Source organism: Gopherus evgoodei, chromosome 2, assembly GCF_007399415.2.
Source record: "Gopherus evgoodei ecotype Sinaloan lineage chromosome 2, rGopEvg1_v1.p, whole genome shotgun sequence".
NCBI lineage: Eukaryota > Metazoa > Chordata > Testudines > Testudinidae > Gopherus > Gopherus evgoodei.
The window spans coordinates 92,710,000-92,727,677 of record NC_044323.1 but is presented as its reverse complement, the minus strand read 5'-3'; the positions used below and the strand labels follow the sequence as shown (position 1 = coordinate 92,727,677).

Sequence of the window (17,678 nt, the reverse complement as noted above, 5' to 3'; positions counted from 1 at the left end):
CTTGTAATACTAAGACTCTAATCTTCTACCATTCTGTCTCTTACACAAAGTAAAGGACACAATATTAAAGTAAATTAAAAACAACCAGGAAATATGCTCCAGCGTTTTTCACAAAATAATAAAACTATTATTATTTTTAGAGAAAGAAGAGGTCAAAAGACGTATCAGCAGTACAGCCAAGTGAAAGTAAAATTAAGTAATTATTCTAGGAGAGGAAGGAAGTGGCATTTAAGTATTACATTTAGATTTATGCTGAAAATATAAAAGTAACACCACCACAGAAAGGGTGTAAATATACAGCAAGATATTTAGCACTCATACAACTTTGCATGTGAGAGTTTTTCTACAGCACTCCATGTCAGAGCTTCAAACTTCCAAGGATGAACAGAAAACAATACCTGGGAAAGAATTAGTAGGAGGAACAATGTGCTTGAGGTGGCTCTTTGTTAAAGTTCCACCACCAAAATGAAGGAAGGATTAGAGTAACTTCTATGAATCTAATGAGAGTTCACCCTGTCTCCAAATACAGCCTTTCTTGCCTGCGATGACAACATCCCCAGAGACGGCTGTCTATTGGGGCTCAAAAAAATTCTAGAGGACCAATTTTGTCTTTCAATGCCCAAAATTGCACTAGATCCAGTACCTTAAAAAAAAATGTAATGAGGAAAATATCAAACCTGCCTACAAGATTTTCAGCACCAACCCTTTCCTCTTTTCAAACAAGAAAAGTTTAATGCTGTGGTATAGTAGCAATAGACGGTCTCATTGTCTCTCTCTCTCTCTCACCCTCCACCCCACATTTCCAAATCAAACTTACTGTAATATAAGTTCGATTGCCAAGAGCTACTCTCTTTAGTTAAGGGAATGCTTTTGTTTAAACAGGATACAAACAAATGACTCTTACAATCCTTCAGCCCTCTACAAGCACACAGATTCTAGTGTTTCTCAAATGTGGACACCAGTGGCTTTTTGTGCAGCCACAACAGTCTCCTGGGTGGTGATGGAGGGAGTGGGGCAAAGCACTGGACCCTCTCCCTTCCTCCCTTTTGCTCCTGGCTGTGCCATCCTGCACCACCTCTGGAGAAAGGTGGGACAAAAAACTGCAGGAGCAAGGTGAGTTCTTGACCTACTGGGGTGGGTGGGGGCACGACAGGGCTCAGACTTCAGCCCAGGGGTAGCTAGGCAGCAAGCTCCATTAGCTGGACTTCAAGATATTGGCCATTGCGGTCGACCCGAACTCCAGTTCCTGCATCCAGCCATGTGGTCCCAGCCTCCAGCTGCGGGGCTTTGGACTCCGGAGATTTGGCCATGCAGCAGCAGGTACTGGTCCCCAGCTCCAGTCCCAGGCTCCAAAGTGCTGGATACTGAAACCCAGCCCTGGCCATGCAATGGCGGATGCTGACCCTTGGCTCCAGCCACATGGCCCCCAGCCCGTGGCAGCGGGTGCCAACCCCTGGCGGCAGGAGCTGGCCCCGATGCAGACCTCTGAGATGCAGCAGCAAGTGCTAGCTCCAGCCATGTTGCAGCAGGCACTGACCCCCAACTCTGACGACGTGGCCCGGACTCTGGCCATGCAGACTCTTGTCCCTAGCTCTGGACTCTGGCCACGCAGCAGTGAGCTCTAGCCCTGGGTGCAGGCCTCCAGCTCCAGTTATGCAGCGGTGGGCACCAGCCCGGCCCCCCAGCTTCAGCTGTGTGATGGCAGATGCCAGCCCCCCAGCTCCAGCCACATGCTCTGGCTTCCCAGTCACACGATGTCAGGGCTCACCCCCCGCCCATCAGCCCAAGTCCCTGCTGCCTCCTCCATGCCCCACATCCAATCCCCCCACTATCTCCTGACCACACATCGAGGGCTTAATTTGTCCTGGGGCTTGCTGAGAAAAGTGATATTAACAAATGTATACATACCACTTTTCACAGCCTCCCAGCTAGCTACTAAATGTGCTATAAGAAGTGATATTAACAAACAAATTATCACTTTTCACGTTTTCATTACTGAGTCTCCAACAAAAACCTACATAAATAAATTACAATGATTTGGATGTGTATATGTGCATATTCATTTGTTTTTTTTAAAGTTAATTAAGTATTTTAGGAAAAATCCCAGCTATGTTTTATGGCAGATAAAGGGGGAAAGTGCATGAGTAAATTTCTTATTAAACATTGGGACCACATCACTGGATATGTGGTAGCCAATATAAAAACAAATTAGATACAAAAATTGAAATGAGTTAGTAGGCTATATTTAGACAGATTTACAGTTGGTTTGGTGATAAAACTGCAATGGTGAATAACTTGAACGTACCATCCATTGATAATATTCAGGTAGTACTTTGGCCTCTTGAACTAAAAAAAAGAATATGATAAATAATAGGAAGCACTATGGTTTTCAAATGTAAAATGCCACTCACATCTATATAACAAAAGACTACGTAGTTCAGTGGTTCTCAGCCAGGGGTTCACGTACCCCTGGGAGCACACAGAAATCTTCCAGGGGGCACATCAACTCATCTAGATATTTGCTTAGTTGTACAACAAACTACGTTAAAAGCACTAGAGAAGTCAGTACAGTAACTCCTCATGTAAAGTCATCCCGGTTAACCTTGTTTCACTGCTGATCAATTACAAAACATGCTCATTTAAAGTTGCGCAGTGCTCCCTTATAACATCATTCGGCGGCCACCTGCTTTGTCCATTGCTTGCAGGCACAGGAGCACCATTGGAGCAGCTGGTGAGAGCCTGGAACCCAGGGGTGGATTGGCAGCCCCCCCATCAGCTCCCCGTTCCCTATTCCCTGTGTGGCAGCCGCCCAGCAGGCTAGCAATTGCCGGAAGTGTTAGCTGTCCGCCCTCCCACTATTGCCATGTGCTGCTCTTGCCCTCTGCCTTGTGCTGCTCTCCGAATCGCCTTGCTCGCTGTGCGTGTGGCGGGGAGGAAGAGGAGGGCTAATGTCAGGGTGCCCCCTTCCCCCTGCTCCTATACCCCGCTTACCCCATTTCCAATGGGGGTGGTGGGGTGACATGACAGGGCTCAGGACAGAGGGAGCTTGCTGGTAGGAGCTGCTGTCTCAACTTGCTGATCTATTTTAAAAGGCAATGTACTTAGAGTGGTGTCAGCAGTACTTAAAGAGGCAATGTGCATCCCTCTCACACTGTGTGTGTCTCTGTCTGCCATGCTGTCTCCCCTTCCTCCATTCGTGCTGCCTTGTACAGTGTGTGATGCTACATTAACAACGTGTTAACCTCTGAGGGCTCAGCCAATTGCTAGTTCATCATTTAGCAGCAAGGCATTCCCTGGGAATATCCCACCCTCTGACTTCACCACCTCAACCAAGCTGCACAATCATGATTGTTGTGTACCAGTATTAAATTGTTTGTTTAAAACTTACACTGTGTGTGTGTGAAGAGAAGAGAGAGACTTTTGCCTGGTGAAAAAATGTCCCTGGAACCTAACCCCACCCATTCATTTAATTCTTTGGGGAAATTGGATTCACTTAATATTCGCTTAAGTCCTATTTTTTCAACCATACTGCAAAAGCAAGTTTCATCTACACTTGTTTATACTGCTCTTATACTATATTACTGAAGGGTACAAATTATAGTCCAACATTGATTTTTTAATATATGAAAAATGAGAAAGTGAACAATTTTTCAATAATAGATGCTGTGACATTAGTATTTTATGTCTGTTTTGTAAACAAGTAGCTTTTAACTGAAGTGAAACTTGAGTGTGCAAGACAAATCAGATGCCTGAAAGGGTACAGTAGTCTGGAAAGGTTGACAGTTTCTGACGTAGTTAATCTAAAAAGAATACACATTGAGGAAAATGACAAGGTAAAAAAAATATATGCATCTTGATAAACTAGCAGAAAGCTACCCAAATTCATTTAGTTTACAAATGTTGATACCAGAATCCTTAGATCATTGTAGTCATATATGTGAAATGTGCCGGGTATGCTGGACCTTACATAGACTTTGCTGGATTGATTATGCAAAATGATGTCTGTTATATAGATGTTGTTATCCCCTCTTTTCTTCTCTCAACCAAGCCACTCACCTGGTTTGGGAGGCTGGGTAATACTCGGGAAGGTGGAGCTGTTGAACTGTTTAGGAATGCACATCTGGGGCAGCTGGACCACCTACTCTTGCAACCAAGAAAACAGACTATCAGCTCATGTAATGGTGTTGTTTTTGTATTAAAGACAAGCAGAAGATGGAGCTTTTCCCCAAGGATGAAAAATATTTCTTGGTCTGTGACAGGTATTTCAAGGCCCTTCATAACGAAACAGATCAAAGACCAAAGGGCCTCAAGATTTTAAATGAAAGGTTGTTCTACCTGACTGAGACAGAACAAATCCAGGTGAACCTCTGAACTGCCACCAGGTAGCATTTGTTTTGTACTGGGAAAATTTGAGGGTAATAGTGTAGTTGTTTCTTTAATGCTAAAGAAGATTTAAGGCATTAAATCAAAATCACTTATACGCCTTATGTCTCTGGAAATTATTCTATTAAATATGTGGCTCTTTCAACTACTACACTGGTAGTAGCTCAATTACCCTTATTAAGAGGGCTGCAATTTTCCAAGCAAACCAAATGTTTCTGAGAAAAAAAAATGAGTTTCACTGAAGAATTCCCGTAGGTAAGTATTTTAACAACATTGATCTAATAGGAAATTTCATAACTAGGGCCCTACCAAATTCACAGTCCATTTTGATCATTTAACAGACAGGGTTTTTTTAATGGTCAATTTCACATTTTCAGCTGTTTACATCTCAAATTTCACAGTGTTGTAACCACCGGGGCCCAAACTAAAGGTACCTGGAAGTGGGTCTGACTCTCCTTCTTCCCCTCCCAGAGCTGGCATGCAAGGGAAGGACAAGTCCTTCTCTCCCCAGCCCACATGGACTCAAACTAGAAGTTGGGAGCTTTCCAGGAGCACAGGAGATCAGACCCAACTCCACAAGTCTTTCCAGCTGCAGCATCCTCTCCGGTGCTGGTCAGGGAGCTTCCTGCAGTGAAGGCACTCTGAGTGGGTCATTCCCCTCACCCGAGACCAAGAGCGACAGTGCAGGGGAAAGACAAGTCCTGTCCCTCCCCAGCCCAGCGGGGACTTGCAGCTAGGAGCAGGAGCAAGGGGGAGATCAGATTTCAAGGAGAAGGGCTTATTTCATGGTCTCTGACAGTATTTCACGGCCCTATTCTTAACTAAATAAGTTTGTATTTTGTTTATTTTTAAAAAACAAAACACTTTCAAAATTCATATTGTTTTTGCCCCCTCTGCTTTTTTTGCCACTGAATTTAACAAACTAAAAATGCCCCCTTTCCATTCAACTTTTAAAAATTTCTCTAACTTTCAAAAAGATAGAGCGGTAAAAGGAAAAGTTAAACATCATAACATAGACTATGAGTCGATCACGGTTTCCATGATTTTATATGACCTCCATGACGTCAGCCCCGGTTGGTGAGGCTTCACCCCTGCTCTATGCTGCAAGGCTCAAGTTTCCATGATTTATTGTTTATTGCCCATGTCCTGTCCATGACTTTTACTAAAAATACCTGTGACAAATATCTTAGGCAAAGTTATGATTAAAGCTTTCTCATTTTTCAAAAGTTGAGAAAATGTTTCCATGCCAAACCCTCTGCAAAACAAGATTTTAAACATATCTATAGATTTATTTATTTTTTGCAGAAATTGTTCTTTCATTCCTCTCCATCACCTCTATTTACTAATATTCTGTCCATCAATTCTACTTACTAATATTTTGTCCAGCTGGCAGGATATGCATCAGCTAAGAAATTAAGAGCTGGAAAAGACTTGGTTATGTCTTGTGTTTCTTCAGCCATACAGACATTTCCTGCAGGTAATTTTGTAGTGTTTTGTTTAGTTTACATTCATGTGTCCAAAATAATGGGAATTTCACCATTTCCCTTGAATATTTCATGGTCCTATAATGTAGGTCTCACCATCAACAAAATCTTCTTGATTTTGATTCTGATTTTTTCCTAATGTCATCTCATTACTTGATTTCTCCATCCTCGGTACTGTTAACCTTAGGCTACACTACTGCAATACGCAGCTCTTAGTTATTCCTCAGAAATCAAACCCTAATCATTTCTGATCCTCTTCTCTGATCACTTCTCAGTACTCATTTTGGTACTGAAGTACCTAACAATGATATTATGAGTTATTACTCTCTTTATTCTAAAAATGTCTATATTTACCTGCTTATGCCTTTAGACTAAATGTTTCAGGACAGGAATTCTGGGATGGGTACACTGGGGAACACTGTAAAATGATGTACAGTCATAGCAAAGTAAAAATGCAGTCTCACTAATCATAAAAAGGGACTACTATTTCCCTTCCCCATGACATGCCTGTAACAAGACTGCCCAAAGTTACTCTGGCCTGTTTTACTGTCATACAGCATGAAATAATTACACTTGGACTCCATTTAATGGACTATTTGGGGATTGTTTTCATAAAATCAACAAGTTGCATCAAAGTTATGATTGTGTTCATAAGATCAAAACTGAAAATCTCAATTACAGTATATACAGTGAACAATTTAACTTAATTGTTCAATGATAGTGTACATAACGAACAGTAACAAATTTATAGTTTGCCTGATTTCTTTAAGAGAACTACCTCTCTTCTTTGCCACCAAATCTTCTTTTCAAACCTGTACAGCTGCTTGAACATTGGCTGAAGGACTGAAGTCACAAACTGTTTTTCTGCTGCTGAATAACTGTTCATTAATATGATTGATGTTCATAAAATTGGAATTCTACTCTAAAATTACTGTCCATTATTACGTTGAGGTCTCTAAGCATTACTGCCTTCCACTTTTCAGCTTGCCAGTGAATCTGTATTCCAGCCTATTATCTGCTAAACCTATCAGTTTGTTGCTTTAATTTGAATTTCATTTTGTTTTTTTCATGCACATATTTCTCACCTCTAATTTGTTCTGTGTGATTATCTTCACTGGTATGGAGAGCACCTCCAAAAGTAGCATCTGTAGTAAAACCTGTAATATTAATTTTGTGCTTTTTACCCCTTCCAAATTTTAATGAAGATGTTGAGACTGAGCCGGTCACCAAGCCTTGCGGAATCCCACTGGACAAATTCCTCTACAATTCTATTCACTATTATCTATCAATAAGCCATTCTATGTTGACAATATTTTTAGGATGAGTTAAGAATTCATTTTTAGACAAATCAGCTTATAGTGAATAGCGCTACACCTCTACCCTGATATAATGCGGCCTGATATAACACAAATTCAGATATAACACAGTAAGGCAGTGCTCCGGGGCTGGGGGTGGAGGGCAGTGCTGCACACTCCAGAGAATCAAAGCAAGTTCAATACAATGTGGTTTCACCTATAATGCGGTAAGATTTTTGGGCCCCCGAGGACAGCGTTATATCGGGGTAGAGGTGTACTAGTAACATTACAATAGTCACTTCTGCCCAACCTAAACTACATCTAAATCACAAATATGCCTCTTCAAGACTCTCACCTCTTCCCTACTCAATACATAGCACTTTTCTAGGCTAGTCTGAATCTTTAAAGAAGGTTTTGACACTGTACTATTATGTGCTAAGTATCTTTTTCTCTTCCCCAATAACTGTTACTTCCTCAAAATACTTGCAAAACAATTTTTAGAAACATGCTTCCTAAACTTAGAATTAGATTCAATTATGGTTGGTATTACAGCTTGACTATCAAAACATAGAATCTAGAGATGGGAATGACCAAATAACATAGCCTACTCTGTAAATTCAGGTTTTAGCCTACCTATGGAGGATACGATAACTATTCAAGTAGGAACAGATTCTACACAGCACTTGTACTGATCCACCCAGAAAGCTCCATTAAAGAGCAATAGAAAAATCACTAGAAGTACACAAAATGAAGACAATTACTGATAACAGCCTAAATAGAACAGGAAATGAAAGCTCAAGCCATGCAAACTCTTAACAGCACAAACAGAAGTAAAGAGGTAACAATTACAGAAAATGGAGATAATCACTACTTGATTTCTTGTCCAGCCACTGATTAAAAAAGCTCTGTTGCAGGCATTCTAACCTGTCCCTGATGTTTTTAGCAAAATAAAACCCTACTGGATTATACTTTCCAAGATGTATGTTAACTCTGAGTTCATCAATATGTCTTGTTTACAAAGTAGTCTTAAATGCATTGGTTAAAACTGCATTCTTCTCTAGAAGCTTCCATGTTTCATCCTAGACCTCTGTCCACAATACCAAAAATACCAGAACCCTGAAGTAGTTTAAGATTGTCCTTAGTCTCACATTACAGTTTTTCTGGCAAGTGCTAGCACTAGCAGAGAGAGGGAAAACTTGCAAAAAAGTGTTGAGAACCATAATTACAATAACCATCATTTTAATGTATTTTGTCCTGTCCACCTAGGCCAATAACTAATCAAGACTTGAAAAACATTTTAGGCTACCATATACAATGAGTCAAGACCTCAAAATAACTAACATATGTGCAGCATTCACTTAGTTAATTGTTGTAAAGGAGTAAGAAATAGGCAACATGTTAATTCCAATCAGGTTTTTCTACTTGATCAGACCATACTCTATCATCAAAAGATGACTGGAAACATGCAAATAATTTACATACAATTAAATACAACAATGGTTATGAATCAGAATCCACTGGGATGGGCTACTCGTGGAAGACAGCGGTGGAAGAGTCACCATAAAGGTTCAGAAGATGAGATCTAGTACTAGAAATTTTTATACAGCAGATATTTTTCCCCTCTAAACAAAAAGGAAAGATTTTCTGTATCTTATGTAATCACTTAGTGCAGACAGCTGGATTGCCCAGATTTTTCTTTACATTTTCCTCTCCCTTTGTGACATTCCCTTCTGTCAGATATCCTCCAACAGATTACTAGAGTTTCCCTTCATGCTCTGACTACTTTAAGGGGCAAATCCAAGGTGTTACACCATTCTAAGAACATTACTGTAGCAACTTCCACACTGTCTCCATTACCATGGAGCTTTTGGCCAATTAAGAGGTATGGTGAGGGACATTCCCCAGCCTCACCCTGCCTTAATCTACCTTCATTACTCAGTTAGCTACTTATCAGTGAAAATGTTTCAGGTGCTGATGCCCATGGGCCTGTGCATGCTACTTACACAAATACCCATACTTACCTTATCCAAATGAATCCAAAAACAGGGGTAGAAAGAGCGGGTTAATGGAATACAGCAGCGGTTCACAAACTTCCTTGCACCCCTCCTGACAACAACACAACCCCAGGAGTGGGGACTGAAGACCAAGCCTGCTCAAGCCCCGCTGCCCGGTGGTGGGGAGGCGGCAAAGCTGAAGCTCAAAGGCTTCTGCCCTGAATAGTGGACACATAACCCTACTCCAGGCAGTGGGACTTGGGCTTCAGACTGGGTAAGGCCCAGGGCCAACACCAGCCTTGGCGAACCCATTAAAATGGGGTCCCAACCCACTTTGGGGTCATGTCCCACAGTTTGAGAACCTCGGAATAGAGCAATGCAGGACATTACATGAAATTTACAGTGTAAAACACTCTCTCTCCTCAATCTTTTACAACTGTTCAATAAAGAGAATGTGTGGGGATTGTTGATTATGTATATGAAGACTTTAAGGAGAGTTTTTTTAAAAAGGTGCTTGGCAGATGAAAACAGGGAGACTTTTCCAGCAATAGAGCATGGTATAAGATGTAGTAGATTTCAGAAGAGTCTAAGAACAGTAGTGGAAGTCCTATCACTTGGAACACTTAACAGTGAACCAAAATAAGCTACAAGAATAACTCTGCTTTGGCAGAAAATATGACATCTCTTTTTTATCTGTAACATCCTATGATTTAAGGAACATTCCTTATCCAACATACAAAGTTAAAGTACACCTCACTGTGAGAATACCTTGTAAGGGTATATAGACCTTATAAAATATTTGAAATTTTATCTTTCAAATGGATTTTCATCTTGAGATTTAAAGAAACTTTTCTTTATCAACATGTAGCTTTCATAATATAAGCTGTCTGACCTATAGCCCAGTTCCAAAATAGAAAAGTTATTTTAATTGCCTTGATTGTCAGAAGAAAAAGATCATTTGTTTTTAGGTCATACACAGTGGCTTTTGTAGCTGTGCTGGTCCATGATCTGGACAAATTGGAGAAATGGTCTGAGGTAAACAGGATGAAGTTCAATAAAGATAAATGCAAAGTGCTCCACTTAGGAAGGAACAATCAGTTTCACACATACAGAATGGGAAGAGACTGTCTAGGAAGGAGTATGGCAGAAAGAGATCTAGGGGTCATAGTGGACCGACCACAAGCTTAATATGAGTGAACAGTGTGATACTGTTGCAAAAAAAGCAAACGTGATTCTGGGATGCATTAACAGGTGTGTTGTAAACAAGACACGAGAAGTCATTCTTCCGCTTTACTCTGCGCTGGTTAGGCCTCAACTGGAGTATTGTGTCCAGTTCTGGGCACCGCATTTCAAGAAAGATGTGGAGAAATTGGAGAGGGTCCAGAGAAGAGCAACAAGAATGATTAAAGGTCTTGAGAACATGACCTATGAAGGAAGGCTGAAGGAATTGGGTTTATTTAGTTTGGAAAAGAGAAGACTGAGAGGGGACCTGATATCAGTTTTCAGGTATCTAAAAGGGTGTCATCAGGAGGAGGGAGAAAACTTGTTCACCTTAGCCTCCAATGATAGAACAGGAAGCAATGGGCTTAAACTGCAGCAAGGGAGATTTAGGTTGGACATTAGGAAAAAGTTCCTAACTGTCAGGGTAGTTAAACACTGGAATAGATTGCCTAGGGAAGTTGTGGAATCTCCATCTCTGGAGATATTTAAGAGTAGGTTAGATAAATGTCTATTAGGGATGGTCTAGTCAGTATTTGGTCCTGCCATGAGGGCAGGGGACTGGACTCGATGACCTCTCGAGGTCCCTTCCAGTCCTAGAATCTATGAGTCTATGAGTCTATGATATTAGAGAATCAAGGTGGGTGAGGTAATATCTTTTATAAGATGAATTTTTGTTGGTGAGAGAGAGAAGCTTTTGAGTGTACACAGAGTGTCAGTGAGAAAGACGCTTTTGAGTGTTCTTCAGGTCTGGAAAATGCACTCAAAGTATAACAGCTACATTCAAGATGGAACAGATTGTTTAACGTAAGTAGTTAATACATTTCAAGGGATCATTCAAGGTGAAGTCGGTTAGCAAAGAACAAACTGGAGCAAAGAAATTTGTCTTGACTGAATTTATTTTATTTTGCTGATGACTGAATGCTGAGAACCTGGTTTTGCTGTGCTAGGGTTTTTCCTATTCATTGTTTTCACAGGGCTTCATGTTGAATACTTTTGTAAACTTGTAACTTAGGTCCTAGCTACACTGGCGCTTTACAGTGCTGCAATTTTGTTGCTCAGGGGTGTGAAAAAAACACCCCTCTGAGCGCTGCAAGATACAGCGCTGTAAAGTGCCAGTGTAAACAGTGCCGAAGCGCTGGGAGCACAGCTCCCAGCGCTGCAAGCTAATCCCCATGAGGAGGTGGAGTACGTGCTGTGACCACACTCACACTTCAAAGCGCTGCCAGTTTCGAGTGTAGCCAAGCTCTTAATGTCTTAAGACCATGTCAGCTTCCAGAAAAGTGGTCTTATGTGTCTGGATTTTTGACATTTTGAGGGTGATTGCACATGCATAGTCTCTGATGTGGACCACTGTATTTTTTAAAATTGCTGGTTTAAGTGGGATTTTCCAACTTGATACACCTATTTTAAGCTGAACTAAACAGTTCAATGTCTCCAAGGTAAGCCTCTCACTTGATTTGTCTGAAGACCTTGGACGAAAGAGTTGTAAGGTGAAGGAAGCAAAATTTGTAAGCATCAGTAGTAAGGCTGAGAAACCTTGACTTTCAAATTAATAAGGCATCTAAGGGAAGACTGATATTCCAGAATCAACAAGGCTTATCATCCTGGTGAGAGAAAGTCACAACATCAACAAACAGCCAGAGTAGCCTTTGACTAGACTTTCTCTGCACTCAAAGAAAGCCCACTAGTGATAATCACTGTGCCAGGAGAACATCGCTCCCTGGCTCCTCATCTGCAGTCCCAGCTCCTATTCTACAAGAAGCCAGAAGAATGTGGAAGGTAAAGAGCTCACAAACCCGCTACCTTAATTATCTTTTTGCTATTGTCAGCTAGTTTTTTATTAACTGGGAGTCATCCCAGCCTTTCTGTTTTTTGGGTGTGAGCATGGCTGTGTGTATGCATCTGTGAGATTACACCAATAAAGTCCACATGGGGAAAGAAGTTCCCTAGGTTTAAACAGACCTCAATGCATCTCACAGATATGCATTAAAGTATGTTCCATGTTTACAAATCCTCAGAGACTAAACTGTCATGTAATTTCCAGTAAATAAGAGTTCTTAAACTTCTGTTTATCAGGAATGTTCTGTTGAAGTCTGTCTTATAATATTTCTGTTAGGATGGAGGGAAGGAAAGGTTAGCCACCACAATAAAACTTAAGTCTAAGAAGGCAGCTTTATTATTGGTATTGAGGTTCAGACAATTTATTTTCATTATTACAATATTTAACTCTTTTCAAGTTATAGATTGGACTGACTTTAATAAAATTCTTTAGCTGGGGTTTATAACCAAGTATACAGCCACTTTCATCAACTCCTGAGAACACATAGGGACTGGTTATTTTTGGTATTTATTTGATCCCAATCCGATACTGAGACTAATGTTTGATTTTATCATGATATGATTCTGATCTAATAGTGTTATTTTTTTTAGGTTTGGTGATATGATTGCTCAATTTTATTTTAGTTTGAGTTTAAATAAAATTTATAAAATAGATATTGAGCACAGGTCAATATCTAGTTTATAAATATATTTTATAAGCAGCATCAGCCAAGAACCCTTAAAGGCTTGAGGTAATTACCTGGCTAGCTCCCCCTTATATGCCGATGGTTTTCAAAAGATACAGACAACACAAGGCAATAATTACTCATGAACCTCCTAACAAGCAGCAAACAATGCACACCATACAAAACAGTCTATGCAGAAAAATGCCACAGACTTCATCTAGTAAGAAGGAATTCCAGAATCCTGTGTTTGCTGCAGTACTTCTCTCTCCTGCTCTTTTCCAAACCTTCTTTATAGACTATCATCAGTTTAAATCCATCTGATCACAGCTGAAACAAAAGTTGGTCCTTTTAAGGAGAATGGTCCACTAAGGCTTTACATGTTAAATATTAACTAGTAAAATCTTGAAGTGCACTCAATGCATTAGTGAAAGTTAAAATAGCAGTAGCTTTCCTCTCTATGACTGAAGTTATTTTTCTTTGCTATCACTACTACATGCTGACCTGAGAGCTATATTCCTCAGAATGTAGATAAGCCAACATTATTTTTCCCCTAGTGAGCCAGGTTAGTTGTATTCCTACTTTCAGAAATTCATGAGACTGCATTCATGAACTAATTCAAATTTAGGAGCCCCAGGCTACCATCCAAACACTGTGTGGGCATAAGAGGCTTTTATTGTATTTTCCTGAGTAGGATTAATGGAGTCTTCAATACTTCAGCTTTTGCACTCAATAGGGATTACATTTGAAGGGCATGGGGAATCTCTCAGGCCTCTGTCAAGTGCATTTTCCAGGAAACCAAAGAACACCTGTGGATTCTTTAGAACCTTTAAAGAAATATTTGATTTTAGAAAGTCTGAGCCATTTTAAAATGTGACAAGCTTTTGCAAGCATTTTCACACTTAAAAGTCACATTTTATAGATCTGAAAGAGATCCCTAATAATAACATAATTGTAAGATATTCTCTTTTATTTTCTGAAACTTTAGCTTTATAACCGACTACTATGCCGGATCAGACTACTGGTGCAAATTGAGTACACTGTGCCTGGCAGAGGATTATGCCTGATCTTTAGAGTAAGATATTACCACCACACCACATCCCAAATAATAATGTACCTGGCTATTTTTGCAATGCTGCAATAGGGAAAAATCTTTCCTGACCCTGTGGTGATCAGCTGATACACTGAAGCATGATGTTGGATTATGCGGTTTTAAAACAAATGTATTGATCATACTCTGGCAGGTTTTAAAAATTGTATCTTTTACATATTTAAATTCAATTTTCAAAAATATTTTTAATTGTTCTTATTCCAAACTGTGTATTTAACACACTGTCCTAAGAGTAACGTCTAGGTTCTCTCACTCACTAGAAATCAAATCTGGTTATACAGAACATTTCAACAAATAAAGTTGTTAAATTACACATTAAACATCCAGGCAGACCACTAGAATTGAACTGGGAAAGTCAAGTATAAAAAGATATTAGTTATCAAATTAGCTGGTGGCCCTAGATAATGGTATAGAATGGATTTCAGAAAGTTGGGGCAAGAACTTGTAAGACTGAATCAAGTTAGAATACATCACCAAGGAGACAACAACATTTAATCCCAATGCACCGACTAGTTTAAAGCTACAGAAGTTATACAGTTCAGTTATTTTGACTTATTCCTAAAGAAGTCAAGCGGTTTATTTTTCAAACACTAACCTGTCAGCAAGCTAAGGAACAGTAATACCAGAACAGACCACTGGTCCATCTAGTCAAGCATTAAACCTCCAGCACTACCAAAACATATGTTTCAGTGTTCCAGTAAGAGTAAAAAAAGATTACTTTAACTATTGATTAAATCTTGGCATTATGTCTGCTCCCAACCTCCAAAGTGAAAAAGTTAAATACAGAGACATTTATGATGGAAAATGAAAGCAAAGATATTATATATAAATACCAAAATGGATGGTAACTCAAATGCTTAACCACCATTCAGTGCATAGATAGAGTGTATTAATCTATGCTTCTGGCTCAGTAACATGACTGCTTTATTTTAAACTTTCTTCAAGGATATAAGTTACCCACCATCAACAGTAAAATTAATCAGTGTATTTCACTTGAACATGGCTATCATAAAGTAGATAGCTGAACAAATGTTGCTGGTAAAAAAAACCATACAGACCTCCTCTTCTTTTGATTCACTGGTATAAGTTAATTGAAATGTATGTACAGCGCTGTATAGCTTCATACATTAAAGTTCTTACATATACTTTAGATAATGACCCATTTCATCTTGGGTGAGATTCTGTGGCTTCATTGTGCAGGAGGTCAGACTAGGTGATCATAATGGTCCCTTCTGACCTTAAAGTCTATGATTCTATGAGTCTATGAGAGGATGACAAAGATTTCAATCTATTGTAAGCTTCATTAGACATCCTGCTTACATCCTGCTAGAGAAGTCCATAAGAATTTGGCTGAAATCTCAACTGACAACCGACTTCTGAATCAATTTTGAACTTTCCTGATGTTGAGAGAAGAAAGTATCTCTTAGGGCATGGCTACACTCGAAACTTCAAAGTGCTGCCGCGCTGCACGTACTCCATCTCCTCATGGGATTTAGCTTGCAGCACTGGGAGCTGTGCTCCCAGCGCTGCGGCACTGTTTACACTGGCGCTTTACAGCGCTGTATCTTGCAGCACTCGGGGGGTGTTTTTTTCACACCCCTGAGCGAGAAAGTTGCAGCGCTGTAAAGAGCCAGTTTAGGCAAGGCCTCAGCAATTGACATACCTATTCAATGGGTGTAGTCTGAGATTAAAATTATTCACTTTATATGACCACATTGTAGGATAAATAAAAGAGTTGCCCACATTAATTTGTTTTGGCTGTTTTCAGAGACAAAACACTGAGCTACAGAATTCCTGCGGAGTTGTATATGTGAGAGCATTTGTTAAAGTGGTTCTCAATCTATTTACCATTTGGGGCCAAAAATGCAGCTCTCTATTGCATCCACACAATACATATACTACCTATATGATGCTGAGGAGGTCACATATCTGTACGCTGATTGGGCTGCAAGCAGGCAGCAGGTTGAGAACCACTGTACTAAATTGACATGCAGGGGCACCAGAACAGGGGGGATGGTCAGGACACTCTTCTTACTGTCCACAAGGGTGAGCGGGGCATCGGGGGAGAAGGGGCAATTCAGGCATTGGTTCCCCTACATACACACTTTTAGGAAGCTTCCATCACCCCTGCTGACATCCCCTGAAAAAAATTAAGCTTTAGATGTATGGTACAAAAATCAAGTATGACTGATCTGCATGCATCATACATGTTTCAGCTCAAGCAGCGCACAAACTGTACAATGGATGTTTCTAGAGGAACCTCCAGCTTGATGAGCAGACTGGACCCCTCCTTTATTCAATGCTGACTCAAAGCCTAACTGCTCTGGCACAGAAATACCCTGATTCATAAAGCAGGGGATGGGTCACTGAATTTTCAATGACCCTTTCTTAACGCTGCTGCTGCTGCTGGGCTAGGGTGACCAGACAGCATGTGTGAATAATCGGGGCTGGGGGGGGGGGAAGGTAATAGGAGCCTGCATAAGAAAAAGACCCAAAATCAGGGCTGTCCCTATAAAATCAGGACATCTGGTCACTCCAGCTGCTGCTGCTGCGCCCCTCCCCCAACCACTCTGTGAACAGACACAAAAATGAAACAGCCCCAACCCAGCTAGTGACCCAGGAGCTACCGAACCACCCAGGCCCAAGGAGCCGCGGACCCTCCGGGGACCTGTCCAGGCATCTCACAGCTCCGCCGCACCGCAGCCGGCTGGAGCGCCCTGAGGCCGGGACCCGATCCAGGCCCGCCCCGCCCTCAGGGCCTAATGGGCCGCAGCGCGGCCCCTGGGGCTGGTAAGACGGGCCGAGGCCCGCAGGGACGGAATCCCGGCGCCCGCGGTGGCCGGCCGGGGCGGGGGCAGATCAGTGAGGGGCGCGGAGGGAGCCAGTCACCGGGGGGCCGGGGGGGGAGTGGGTGGGACGAAGAGAAGGCGGAGGGATCTAGTCACCCAAAGGGCGACAGCGGGGCGCGGGGAGACGAGCGGGATCTGAGCCCACCGGGGAGGGGATTGCCATGGGGGGCGCTTACCTCAGCCGCGGTGGGGGAGGGGCAGCGCCGCTGTGACAAGGAGGGGGGGAGCTGTACAGGGCCGCGCACTAACAGACGCCGCCGCGGGGCCTAGCAACTGCCACACACAGAGTGACTAGAGCGGCGGGGGGTGGGGCTCGCATCGGCAGCGAATGGGGGCGGGGCCGAGTGGGGAGTGGGCGTGGCTTATAGGGCAGTGGGCGGGGCTTCCTTCTCCCTAGGCAGAGATGGAATAGGGGTGCTTGGGGCAGGGCCATAAGGAGGCGTTACTGGTTCAGAAGGACCGAAGGGTACAAGGGGGTGTGTGGGTCATCACATTCCTGCTGTCACAGGCAACCCAGCCACCTAACCCCACTCACACAGGGACCAAGCTCCATTTTAAAAGGAGATGGGTTGTCAGCACCCCATCTACTATTGAAACTGATCTTATGAACCTAGCAGCTAATTGTCACCATTTAGGAGGGTGCTTGCTTTACTGCATTAGTGCAGTGGGTTACACAGATCTTAAATCTGGATTTCTGCCCATGTCCTGTCCCCACAAAATTACCAGATTTTTAAAAAACCAAGTCATCAGATTTTAACCTGAATTTGGCAAGTGCAGGAACACCCCTGACCTAGGCTTGCCAACTCCCCCAGGATTGCTCTGGAGTCTACAGGAATTAAA

The 17,678-nt window shown here is 41.8% G+C and overlaps 1 protein-coding gene across 1 annotated transcript in view; it reads right to left on the bottom strand.

The window, feature by feature from the left end:
- STARD3NL (STARD3 N-terminal like) overlaps positions 1-17,149 on the bottom strand; it is a 47,937-nt gene extending 30,788 nt beyond the window's left edge. Inside the window, exon 1 of the mRNA XM_030551373.1 lies at positions 17,015-17,149. The gene's annotated coding sequence lies outside the window, so the exon portion shown is untranslated. The remainder of the gene's footprint in view (positions 1-17,014) is intronic.
- Between the last annotated feature and the right edge of the window lie 529 nt (positions 17,150-17,678).